Source organism: Gavialis gangeticus, unplaced genomic scaffold, assembly GCF_001723915.1.
Source record: "Gavialis gangeticus isolate Ggan-Ray unplaced genomic scaffold, GavGan_comp1, whole genome shotgun sequence".
Taxonomy (NCBI): Eukaryota; Metazoa; Chordata; order Crocodylia; family Gavialidae; genus Gavialis; species Gavialis gangeticus.
In genome coordinates, this window is record NW_017729025.1 from 8,688,596 (window position 1) to 8,700,401 (window position 11,806).

Genomic DNA, 11,806 nt, shown 5'->3' on the forward strand with positions numbered 1-11,806 from the left:
GCCAGGAGTGACCAGGAACAACGGGTCACAAGCTGGCAGAGGGTAGGTTTAGGTTAGATATCAGGAGGCACTATTTCATGGTCAGGGCAGCTAGGATCTGGAACCAACTTCCAGGAGAGGTGGTGCAGGCTCCCACCCTGGGGGTTTTTAAGGGGAGGCTGGATGAACACCTTGCTGGGGTCGTTTGACCCCAGTGCTCTTCGTGCCATGGCAGGGGGTCGGACTAGATGATCTGCTCAGGTCCCTTCCGACCCTAGAAACTATGAAACTATTTAAGTCTTCATTATCAACTGGAGAAGTCTGACCCTCTTCCCAGAGCCTCAGCCCATCTACCCATGGAGGTCTCCCCTTGTTCCTGACTGACATCTCTGTTTGAGTCCCACCTAGGTCTCAACCCCAGAGCCTTTAGCTCAACTAAGCCTAAGGATTAACCCCTGGGCTAGACATGCAGGCTCCCTGCCTTCATCAGCCCATCAGCTCCTAAGTCTTGGAGCAAGACTGCTTTACTCTGCTGTGGGCTCACCACCCTCTCCAGGGTCAGGCACTGTAGAGTCCAGCTCCTTGGCACTCTCTGACGCAGCTTCCTCATCTCCCCTTATAGCTTCACCCAGCACACCAGTTGTTACCAGTAAAAGGTTAACTTTTCCCCACTGGGCCATAAACAAAGCCCAGAACACAAAACTTCACCCACCTGGGCTCAAAAGAAAAAAACCCACCCATCTCCAGCAATTGAGATCTCCAGATCTACTCACCAGCTGTTCCAGGACCCTGCTTTCTTACTGCTGGGTGATCTCCCTCCTCTCTCCTCATTTGCTGCCTGGGACTAGTCTTTATACCTCCAGGCCCTTCCCCTTTGCTGCTCACCCCATGACCTGTCAGGCTAGCACAGGAGTCTCCCATTGCAGGCTGTAATAGGATTGGGTCCACAGCTGATTCCAGCTGCCTCTCCTTCCCTGGTTTTCACTCCTTCTGGCTTGGCAGGTCCTAGTCTCAAAGGGACCTCATCCTTCATCTCTGTTCCTCTGTCTCTTCCCAGTGACAGGAATTTAACCTCTGTGTTACACTGGGGTACTTATTATATAAGCCACTTATTATACAAAAGGTTATTTTATACAATGTGAGCAAGCACCGCCCTTGCTGCCACCTCTAGCCCTGCTCCAAAAGAGGGACCACTGCACTGCTCAGGTCTTGGGAAGGTTTGCAGGGGGAGCCCAGCTCTGCCTCCCACGCAGATGGAGATACCTGGTTGCAGCCCGCAGGCAGGCACTAAATAGTGGAGAGGAGTGGGGTGAAGCTGTCACATAGAGCCATTCCCAGTTTGCTGGCTCTAAGCACAACCCTGCTCAGCCTGCGGGTGTTCGGATCCCAGTTCTGCTGTGTGTTGTACGGAGAGCCTCAGTTCCTCGCTCTGGCACTGATTTGCAGCTATTTAAATCCTTTTTATAGGATCAAGCCGAAACTGGCCTCTGGAGCTTCCTCCCATCTTCAGATTTCTAGGAAATCTAAGACATTTTCATTTAAAAATGTCCATTTTCATTTAAATAATTCGGGTTTTTTTGGCAACCCCCATTGCAGCATTCTAATTTAAAAGCTGCAAAATTATTTCCACCTTCCCCCCCCACAAAGCCTCCCCCCCAAAATCTTTGGGATAAGGAAAAAAAAACCGCTGCTGACCCATATATTTTAATCTAGGACCTGTTTGCAGCATTCAAATGGAACAACGTGAAGAACTTGGTTTTAAATAATGTAATATACAGGAAGAAACGGCAGTGTTTCCCAACAGCCATGGGTCAGTTATGAATGATTCAGTTCCAGGAATCGCATCACTTTGGGCAAACACTAGAAATCATCTGTTGCTTCCATAAAGCTGAATGGAGACAGGTGTATCTACCACCAGAGTCCAACTACAGCATTGGGACCTATGTTTTTTAAAAATAGGTGTTCAAAAGATCCTCTTGAGAAGAGTAATATGTGTGTTTGGCATCTTCTAAGTCGACACCGGTATATTTGGACTGTTTAATGAAAGTTCACGGTGTTTCAATAGAAATAGTTTTATTAACAAAACATGCACATTATATATAGATATTTAAAATACATATACAATCTTTTTCTACTAGTCACTTTAGAAAACAATCTCATAAAAACCTTTAGTCGGGTCTCCAGTAATTTGAAACATTAAAAACATTTTTTGATTATAGAACAAGTATTACACTATCTAAGTGATGGATCATCACCATATATTTAACATTATGTAACGCAGGCTCATGCATTTCGATAGAAATATGATGTTTATTTTTGATGCTTTATTATTAATATCAAATATATGACAATATATTAACAGTGCCTGCACCAGCTCTTATATGCAAGTGATTCCCTGCTGAGATAGTATATATGGGCTCTGAATGAGAAAGACAACTTTTTTTGCAGATTTATAACTGGATTCACTTGGAAAGCGATGTGTGTACACCATGAAGTTGTGGGTAAAACAGAACTCAAAGATTCGGGGGGAAATAAAAAGGAAAAATTGGAATTTCATGAATTGTGAAGGATATCACTGGGAAAAAAACCAGGGAATCATTAAACCTTGGTTTGTGATTGTTCCAATCGGAAGTCTTGCTATTAGGTGACATTTAAAAGATGGGGTATTTTTCAAGGTACTCTCAAGTATTAAACTGAATCTTTGTAGAATACACAAAGTTAGCAATTATGTTGTGGTTACAGAATATTTACAGAGCATATACAAAGGTTTGTGTGACGATGGGACTTTAAGGCACAATATTCCATACACTCAGCTGACCACATTCATTGAAAACAAAAGGTCCATTGACAGGGCAGATATAGGAAGTCAAGAATTCAAGCAGCAGGTCAATAATCACTTTCACAGATAATGAGGCAATTCAGGAGGAGTTCCACTGTGGACATCAGCCCAGTCCTACATATACTTATGCACATGCTTAACTTTAAGAGCATGAGTAGTTCCATTGACTTAATGAGACAACACATGTGAGTAAACTTGAGCATATTTGAGGTGTGTACAGGATCAGCGCCATAGGATTTCCAAATGCAAGGTGTCTTATAGAAGCATGTAGGCTCCCTGTCATTTAACTGCATGCTCTGCCCCTGGAGGATGATAACTATATGAGCTTGATCCTACAAACACGACTAAGCGCAGTTTCATTGTGGTGCATGTACACGCCACGAGATTTGCCCTTTCAGGCGCTGTAATGAGACAACAGAGCAACACACAACACACCTGCTAGTAATTATTTTCAAGATCAATCCCTACGTATAACGGCCAATTAGGAAAAGCGGCACAAGGAAAACATAAAATAATTTACACATTCATTTTACCGACCCAAGCATGTTTCTATATAAAATACAAAACTGAGGTGCAAATTAGTACTTCACAAGCCAGTCGTGTTCAAGATGATCAAGTGACATTACCAAATTTGTCCCAGTCAGGCTCTAAATTCATATTCTCTCTGAGGTGTAACATGCTCTGCTGAAAAATTCTCCAAGATAACTGGTTGTGAAGAAAGGATTTTCTTTACACCCAGCAAAAACATAGCCTGCACGTGTATGGGTACATTGTAGCTCTAAAATCATCTAAGGACTCTTTTTTTTAATTACTACAGTCTAGCGAGGGGGGCTCACTCAACAAATGCCAGAAACTTTGTACGGAAGTTAAACTATATGTCCTGAAAGGTGTCATCAAACAAACATTACTTTATGTGTCTGTATTATAGTAGTAAATGGTGGCTTCGTAACTGAATATTGAATTATCACGAGATCAGCCGTGTTTAGGCTCCAGCCTGCAGGCCCGACCCAGTCCCTAGAGCCAAGTCATTTGGCTTCCCTATGGGTCTGGAAATTTGGCATCAGGGGAGCGGTGGCAACACTACTTGCTGCTCCTCTGCATTTCAGCAATATTATTTTCACTAAACTATTAAATTTTGGTTGAGGAAAAAAGGGGGAAAGGGACAAACCTTTGATGAAAATCCCATCTTGTGTCTGACCTGGGAAAACCAAACCTTTGATCTATGAAAATTTCAAGCAGTTAGTTACCTGAGACCCGTCCAGAATATTTTCCGTGCCAGCCTTTCAATAAGGTGCTTTCAGTGACAACATCTCATGAGGCATCATCTCAACTAAGTTTCTGACAGTTAACAAAGCAATCATTTCTCTCCTTAGACAAGGAAATGAGCTTTCAAAAGATAAACTTCAGCAACCATAATTGTCCTAACAAAGGTCAAAAGCTAAATCCAGCTTGATTAATTATCTGTGAAGTGTAATGAGTCTTGTCATTCAGAGCAGAATTATAGTGCACATATAATAAAGTGGGTGTCATCATCAATGACTGAGGAAAAGGTTACTTAGCATGCCGTACAGTAATTTGATCATTATGAATTCAACTGAAAATGGACACAAAGAAAAAAAGTGCATAAATGCCAGTACCTTAGAGCAGAAAATTACATATTTTGAAAAACCAGAAGGCTGTGATAATTTCCCATTGACACATACCAATATGAGGGAGTCCTCTAACGCCCCTGCCCAACCTCTCAGTGCATAGATGCTATGTGATGTACCAGAGATAAGAGAGCTCTCTGGCTCTGAGCGATGATGGCCCTTTTAACAGTGCTGCTCATACAACTCAGCCCACAAATTCGACAGCAGAAGTGCTTCACTCTCAGTTTTTGCCTGGAGTATTAAGGCTGTTATGCACATAAGATAACGGCAGTCCTCTCTCCAAATTAGCCTGGCCCTTTTTCAATTTCTCTTGTTCAGAGAGATGTGGCAGCTCTTACTGGCTGGCTTTTCAAAACACCTTGGTTTACATGTGACGAGCTGATGTTGCAAAGTTTGGACCAGTTTTTTGGCTGGCTAACTCCAGTGAAAGCCACGGGAGTGGGACCAACAGAAGGCCAAGGAGCTACCCTCCATGGAGCTATGCTGATTTTCACTGGATTTGGGATATAGTCTGCAAATAACAGGACTCCGCCTCAGAAGCAAATAGAGAAATTTGGCCTCCAAGAAAAATGAAGGTAGCTTCTGCCAGACTAAGAATTTGCAGTTACTAAGTTCACTTTAGAAACAGTAGTGTCCCCTTTCTGCATATCGACTAAGCTCTCACTATGCGAGTTAGCAAAACAATATTTCACAGAGCGGTAGGCTTTAAATTGGGGAATAATATATATATTTTAATTTAGGTCTTTGAGAAATGTGATTAAAACCTCTCAACGCTCCTAGCTCTTTTTCTCTTCCTGTTTCCAAAGCCAACAGAGGCATCTAGTGACCTGTCACCTTCTACTCACTTTGCTGCTTGCACGTTCAGCTCTTCCCTGCTTTTTACTGTACTGTCAATGCAGACCCAACAGCAGCCACTGCGTGTGCAATTTAGAAGAACAAGGCATCTTAGAGTAGGGTTACAGGAGGAGGCTTGGTTTTATACTAAGCACAGCTGTAGCAAGCATTTTTTAAAACAATTTGTTCATACTGTACAATGCTTCAAAAATGGCATCCGTCAAATTTGCATACGAAAAGGCTTTCAGACAAAATTGGGAGGTGTCAATACATCTCCAGCATGAGAGCGTCTTACGGTATCATCATCTGTGATCATAAGCCGCCATGCAAAGTTGGTTCTTTCACTGTAAGCCAATAGGTCACTGATTTCTATGGGCTTTGGATCAGGCACCATATTTGTTCAGCACGTCTATGTTGCACATCATTCTTGAATGAATGACGGATATATTGGTAATGGTGTCATTTACTGGCTCATTAATAACATTGTCTCGGGGCATAGTATATAATCCCTGCTTTTGACTCCATTTACTTTAGCATCATTTTCTCCTCTTCGGTATTTTTAGAACATCGTTTGAGCAGCTATAAAACTTCCTTGTACTAGTGATCGATTTGCTAAATGTCTCTCCATGAACGTGCTTGTGAGATTATATAGAGATAAAGGTAGTTCCAAAAAAACCCTAAAACCAGACTTCTCACTCGACCTCAAATGCTATTACAAATGTAGAGTAGGCTCACCTTGCATCAAAGACCTCTTAGGTTTTATTAACATCTGTCCACTATATTTATTTTCCAATGTAGGCTTCCCCCCCACCAAAAAATAAATATAAAAAAAATAAAATCATATAACCTTAAAAAAAAGGCAACTCAAACTATCTTGGCACTAACACTGATCACACCCCAAGCCGCATGGCCACATAGTGATGTCGCGCACAAATCATAGCTGAGTTGGAGGCAGACCACCAGAAGAAGGGGAGGCAGATCACATTTAGAAAACACTGACAACTTGGATGAGGAAAGCGTCTTTCGTCCGAGCGGCTGAGCTTTACTGTAAAATAGCAAACTCAGTGCCAACTGAGAAAGCAAGCAAGCAAATGCGAGCGCCATTTGGAGGATCAGTTATAACCCCCCCCAAGCCCTCACCAACCTCATTGCAGAGCTTCTTTAAGTAGCAGTTGAGTCACGTCACTCCTCTGCAAGATCTGAACTGAAAGGGCCTTTCCTTTGGCACCGATTCCTTCAAAGAAAAACCTCACCTCCTCACCCCTTCCCATAAATAGCTCTTCCCATCACTCCTCCCTGTCAGGCTCATCTGCCCCTTTCAGCTTTACCTTCCACCTGGGATGGCACCATTTAAATGCAAAGTGATTCAAATGTCTGTATCTACACACTGACAACTTAACCGGAGCTCCGTTTCTATAATACACGTTGCAGATAAGGTCTCTGCTTACAAAAACCTTTGCATTGCACCAGCTGCCTGCCTGCGTGTGAAGGGGCTTTATAATCAAGGGCTTCACACCGATCGCTGGAGAGTCTAACTCAAAGTGGCCTCCGTTCAGCTCTGCGTGCGTCCCATCTTTGATCACAAGCGTGTTTGCAATTAGTGCCTCATCTGAGCATGTTAATAAGCAGTTCACACATTCAGAAACAAAACATCAGTGGATCTAACAGCTACTTTAATTCATTTTATAAATAAGCAGTTGAGAATTTTGCTCCAAGTGGCTGCTTGTATAGCCCATTCCATAAATGGCGTTCTCTGGCGAATAAGGCACAATATGATATGAATGCAGCTCTTCATAATAGAGTGACGGAGAACAGCATTCCTGTACCATAAACTTCAGCCGTTTTCGTGCATCAGAGTAAGCCGTCCGACAGCAAGGTGCCTCCTTAAAGTATTCATAGCTCTCCCTCTCGGTCTCTAAGTGGATCTTCCTCAACAAATTGTTAATTAGCACAGACCTGCGCAGGTACGTTTCGGGATCCTCAAGGAATCGAAGCTTCTGCAGAGATAGTTTTAGGATGCAAGTCCGGTCCTCGGGTAATATCAGGTGCTGGGGAAGTGAAAACAAGCATTAGGGCTTTTGAACCGAGGAAGAGGAGCGAGCGAGCGGATTGCACTTTCCGAGCGAGGACAAAGACGACGGAAGAGAAGAAGCGTACTCACTTTTGGATAGTACTCATGGTAATCTTGATGTAAATGTTCTTCTTCTGCATATTTTCTCTTAAAGTAGGCTACTTTCGACGTTGTTAATGTATTTGTCACTACCCTGTCTGGAGCAGCTGTGCAAACCAGATAATAATAAAGAGTGTGAGCAACAATCGGACAAATCAACGTTTTCAATATTGTCAATGAAAAGATGCGCCTAGAATTTGGGGACGCTTCCTCTGGGACTCGACTGACAAATGATCAGGTTTACTCTCACCTAGAGGTGCTAGACAATTTGCAGACCTGCAAGGACACCACGGCCTCTTTCCCAAGGAGTTTACTCTCCAAATGTCAGATGTAAAGGTGGGCAAAAATCCGATCGCACTAAGAGCTAGTACAAATGGGCAGCGCCCTTAATTGATGCGGGCGGTGCTAGTGCAAGAAAAGCAGTGAGTTTGGACAGGGAGGTCTGCAGTTGTCTCCAGCTGCAGTTTGAAACTCGTGATTCGTTTTGCACAAGAGCACGTTCCCTCTCTTCCTGGCCTGTGAAGGGCTGGAGTGATTTCAGCGGAGAGCCATTACAAAGCCATGCGCTAGATGGTGCTGCTAGCACAGAAAACAAAGGGCTTGCAGAGTTGCGCTGTAGTGGCCACATTCGCCCATGCTTTCCCTTGGCGTCTTATTTCTAGGTGACTCAGATTTGCGCTGCATAGAAAGAATATTCCTGTTGGGGATTATGAATGAGCAGGGAAGTGGATCTAGGCCACAAAGCTTTGGGTGTGCGGATCCCCGCTTTGTTTCAGGGCACTGAGGACAGAAGAGCTGAGCGCAGGATGAGACCTGGCTCTGCTGCTGGGAGCTGGGCCCATCTCTACGTGTGGTCCAGTACTGCGCTAACCTCTAGTGCCTCGAAAGTAGGAGCTTATTAACACTTCCATCTCACCTGATCCTCTAGGGTGCAGGGGATCCCTGCGGGAGCACGGGCACGCTCCTTCACAGAGCGCACGCGCCCCCAGCGAGGAGAGGGGCACGGTGCCAGCTGCATACTCTTAGCTGTATATGACGAAAGCCTCGACCCCCAATCCATGGGGTGTCAATGGATGTTGTGCCATTGCCTTCGTGGCAGCAGGACTGGAGTCAAAATGTTTCAATGGACACAAGGACCAGAGTCACGGCCACGCCAGCACTGAACTTTACATATGGAGGTAGCAGAGGGATTTATGTCGTCTCCGTGCTTCCCCTGTGCTGACTGAAAGGGGGGCAGCCCTTCCTTGCCTGCAGGGGGCTGCTCTGGCAGCCAGGACTAGCTGAAGTGCAGGAAAACCCTTTGTGCCAGGTAGTCTTGGGGAAGGGCAGGGGTGGCACAGAGCTTTCTCTCATCGCGAGACTGCGAAGTACAAGCTCTAGCAGCCCCTTTGCACTGAACTAGGCAAATGAAAGAGGCACTATGGTGCTGTGATCGGTTCAGTGTTGGAAAAGTGTGGGCCTCTATTAAAAGGGCAATCAAGATACATGTGCGTCTGTGTGGGTGCAGGTTTGGGGACGGTGGGGGGAGTCTTTCTGCCTCAAAACACCGTGCTTCAGAGTACAGCTCCGTTTAAAATGCCCGTGGGGTCAGATCCTACTACCGCTGTTCCTGTTCTCCAGCTGAACTTCTCTGCCTCCGAGTCAGATTTCTGGGGGCATTTAAAATGCAGGCCAGCAGAACAAATTCAGGAATTGGTTGCTACCACCAAATTAGGGCCCAGAGGCATCACTCCTGAATCTGTGATCATGTCTCCCAAACTCTTGACACCCGGGGCACCCTTTTTTTTTCTGCACCAAGATTGGCAGCACGCTTTACTCTTACACCCAACAAGGTACCTATACTTGATCTAAGCCAAAAGGCTAAGACATTACACAGTGAGATATGCAAAACTTATGCAGTGGTGCCCAAACGTTTGGCCCCAGGAGCTGGATGAGCAGTACTGGGTTGGTCCATGGGCCAGTCTGTGGGCTTGATACCACTGCACAGGGCCAGCATGGCTAGGGCCCAATCCTGCCACGTGGAGCTTGGAAAAATTGGCGGGAGGGGAGCAGTCACAGTGCCACTGCTCCCCCCACGGCCAAATTTCTGGAGCCGTGGGGTGCCCTGCAGGCCAGATGGCACGGCTCTGTGGGCTGGATCTGCTACTGATAAAGCAGCATTTGATGCATCGCACTGCATGTCCCTTGGGAACCACTGCTGCAATTCATGGGCAGCCGGCATTGTCATTCCAAAACACGAACCTCAGGCTGCTACTAGGAAACAACACCGATTGCACCTGCTCCCTAAATGAGCACCGCTGATCCAAGTGGAAAGCCATCACCATTACTGCTATATGAAGTGTTAGGATCGCCGCTTCTTTAGGAGGGGAGAAGAATTGGCTCTTTTTCTCACCCATGGAAAATGGGAGAGCCGCAAAGGGAGAGACCTTAGTCAGATACAAGCCTCCCACGGGGGCTGGGTCCACCCGCTAGACCAGTTGTGTTCAGCATACAAGCACGGTGGAAAACAAGGAGATTGCTCCTGGACTGCGGCAGGTCATTTCAGCTTAAGCCAGAGGAGTCACGAGGCTGCTCTAACTCAAGCTCTGCAGCAATGGCTCCTTACACACCCTGCTGGACCCGGAGCCCAGCTGGACCGCACGACCTCCACCCACCTCATGTGCTGGTGGGACCATTTCAGCAGCTCTGCATTATGCAAAAAATACCCTTGCAGAGGGAGTGTTCCCAGACAGCGCTTTCTGCTCCGTTTTATGACCTTGTTAGGCTACCAGCATGGAGAATCAGCTCCACTCGCTTTACTAGTTTTCATTGTCTTCAGTGACTCTGATGGGAAGCAAACTGTATGCCAGGTAGGAGAAGATGCCCCATTCCTAGGCGTATACCCACCTGCACTGCTGCATCCCCTGCATCTGTAGCAGCAAATACCACTCTAAGCTTGGGCCACAGCTTTCATGTAATGAGCCTCGGCCAGGTCACCCTGAGAGCAGCAGTGCTGATGTATCGTACTTTAGACAGAGCGGCAAGACCGAGCACCCAGGAGATGGGCCTCATCTTGTATATTGGGGTCTTCAGTGTATAGCCCACCTCCACCCCCACTACTTATAACAGAAGCTGAGTATAATCTACCCTGCAGTTACTCTCCCAGCACCACTGCGCAGAGAGAGGCCCCGTACTTTGCAGGTGAGCATGCACAGAAAGACGAGATGACTTGGCCAAGGTCACACAAGCCGCCAGTGGCAGAACCAGAATCGAACCCAGGCCTCCCAAGCCACACCCTGCTGCTGTAACCACTGGCTAATCCTGCAAGGAAAGCCTGTGAACCACCTCCCAAATCCTTAGCCTCATCTACTGGCAGTGTGGAGCTGAGCGGTGAGAGGGAGAAGAAAGAGCAGAACCAAACTGTTTCCAGGGACTTCGGACACAGCTTTAGCAAGACGGTCCAGAGGGAGACAACCCTGACTGTGTGCAAGGAAGGCCTAAAAGTGAAGGTCCAGCAATAGGATGTTCTCTCTGGGACAGCACAGGTGGAAAAATCACAAAGGGAAATTGGTGCTTTGCCGCTTTGCCTGGTGCCCTATAGGGTCTTCACTGCCAGGAGCGCAGCCACGAACCAGTGCCATCCATCTGCTCCTCACTCACCGAGCGGAGACATCGTGACCACCTTGGAGCAGCCCTGAGTGCACTGTGTGTAACACCCCCTGGAGAGCAGGTCACTTTGGGCCTACGCCTGGAGAGACCCTGCAGGTGGAGCTGCACGAGCGCTTGGCTCCGTGCAAGGGGTGCGAATGCTATTACAGACTGGCGACTGATGCAGCAGCCAATGGGGGGCTGCCCTGCAGACCTGTGCCCTGGTGTCCGGGCATGAACTGCATTGCATTGCATTGCAGTCACGCTGCACAGAGCTTGGCTACGCAGGGATTTATTCAGCCAGAGCGAATCGCACCCTTGGGTGCTGCAACGGTCCATCTAGCAGACTGGTTTGGTAGCTAACTGGCACTAGAGTTCCTTCTCCCATTTCTGACTTGCAGAGGAAGCCACTGTCACTCCATCATGACGCTGCAGTGAACTTGGAGCACAGACTGAGGGCAATAAAGGGTTCCTTGTGGTTAAGTCCTAACAAACCTCACCACTTCAGGTGTCGTTTTAATGTTCTAATATTCCATCTAATGAATGACATGTTAATCCAGAGGCAAAATGGCCCAGATCCTGGTCTGCACTCAGGCACCAGATGTGGCACCAGAGTGGCTTGAAAGCAAGATGCTACCATGACCCTGGGACCTGTGAGTGCAATCTGCTTCCCAAGCACAACTGAGGAGCAGATTGCACACACAGGTC

At 46.5% G+C, this 11,806-nt stretch overlaps 1 long non-coding RNA gene across 1 annotated transcript in view; it reads right to left on the reverse strand.

Annotated features, from left to right (window-relative positions):
* Positions 1-2,042: 2,042 nt before the first annotated feature.
* LOC109298331 overlaps positions 2,043-11,806 on the reverse strand; it is a 14,712-nt gene continuing 4,948 nt past the window's right edge. The window contains exons 2-3 of the long non-coding RNA XR_002097587.1: positions 7,463-7,578; positions 2,043-7,349 (exon numbers count right to left, since the gene is read on the reverse strand). This is a non-coding gene — a long non-coding RNA (uncharacterized LOC109298331). The remainder of the gene's footprint in view (positions 7,350-7,462; positions 7,579-11,806) is intronic.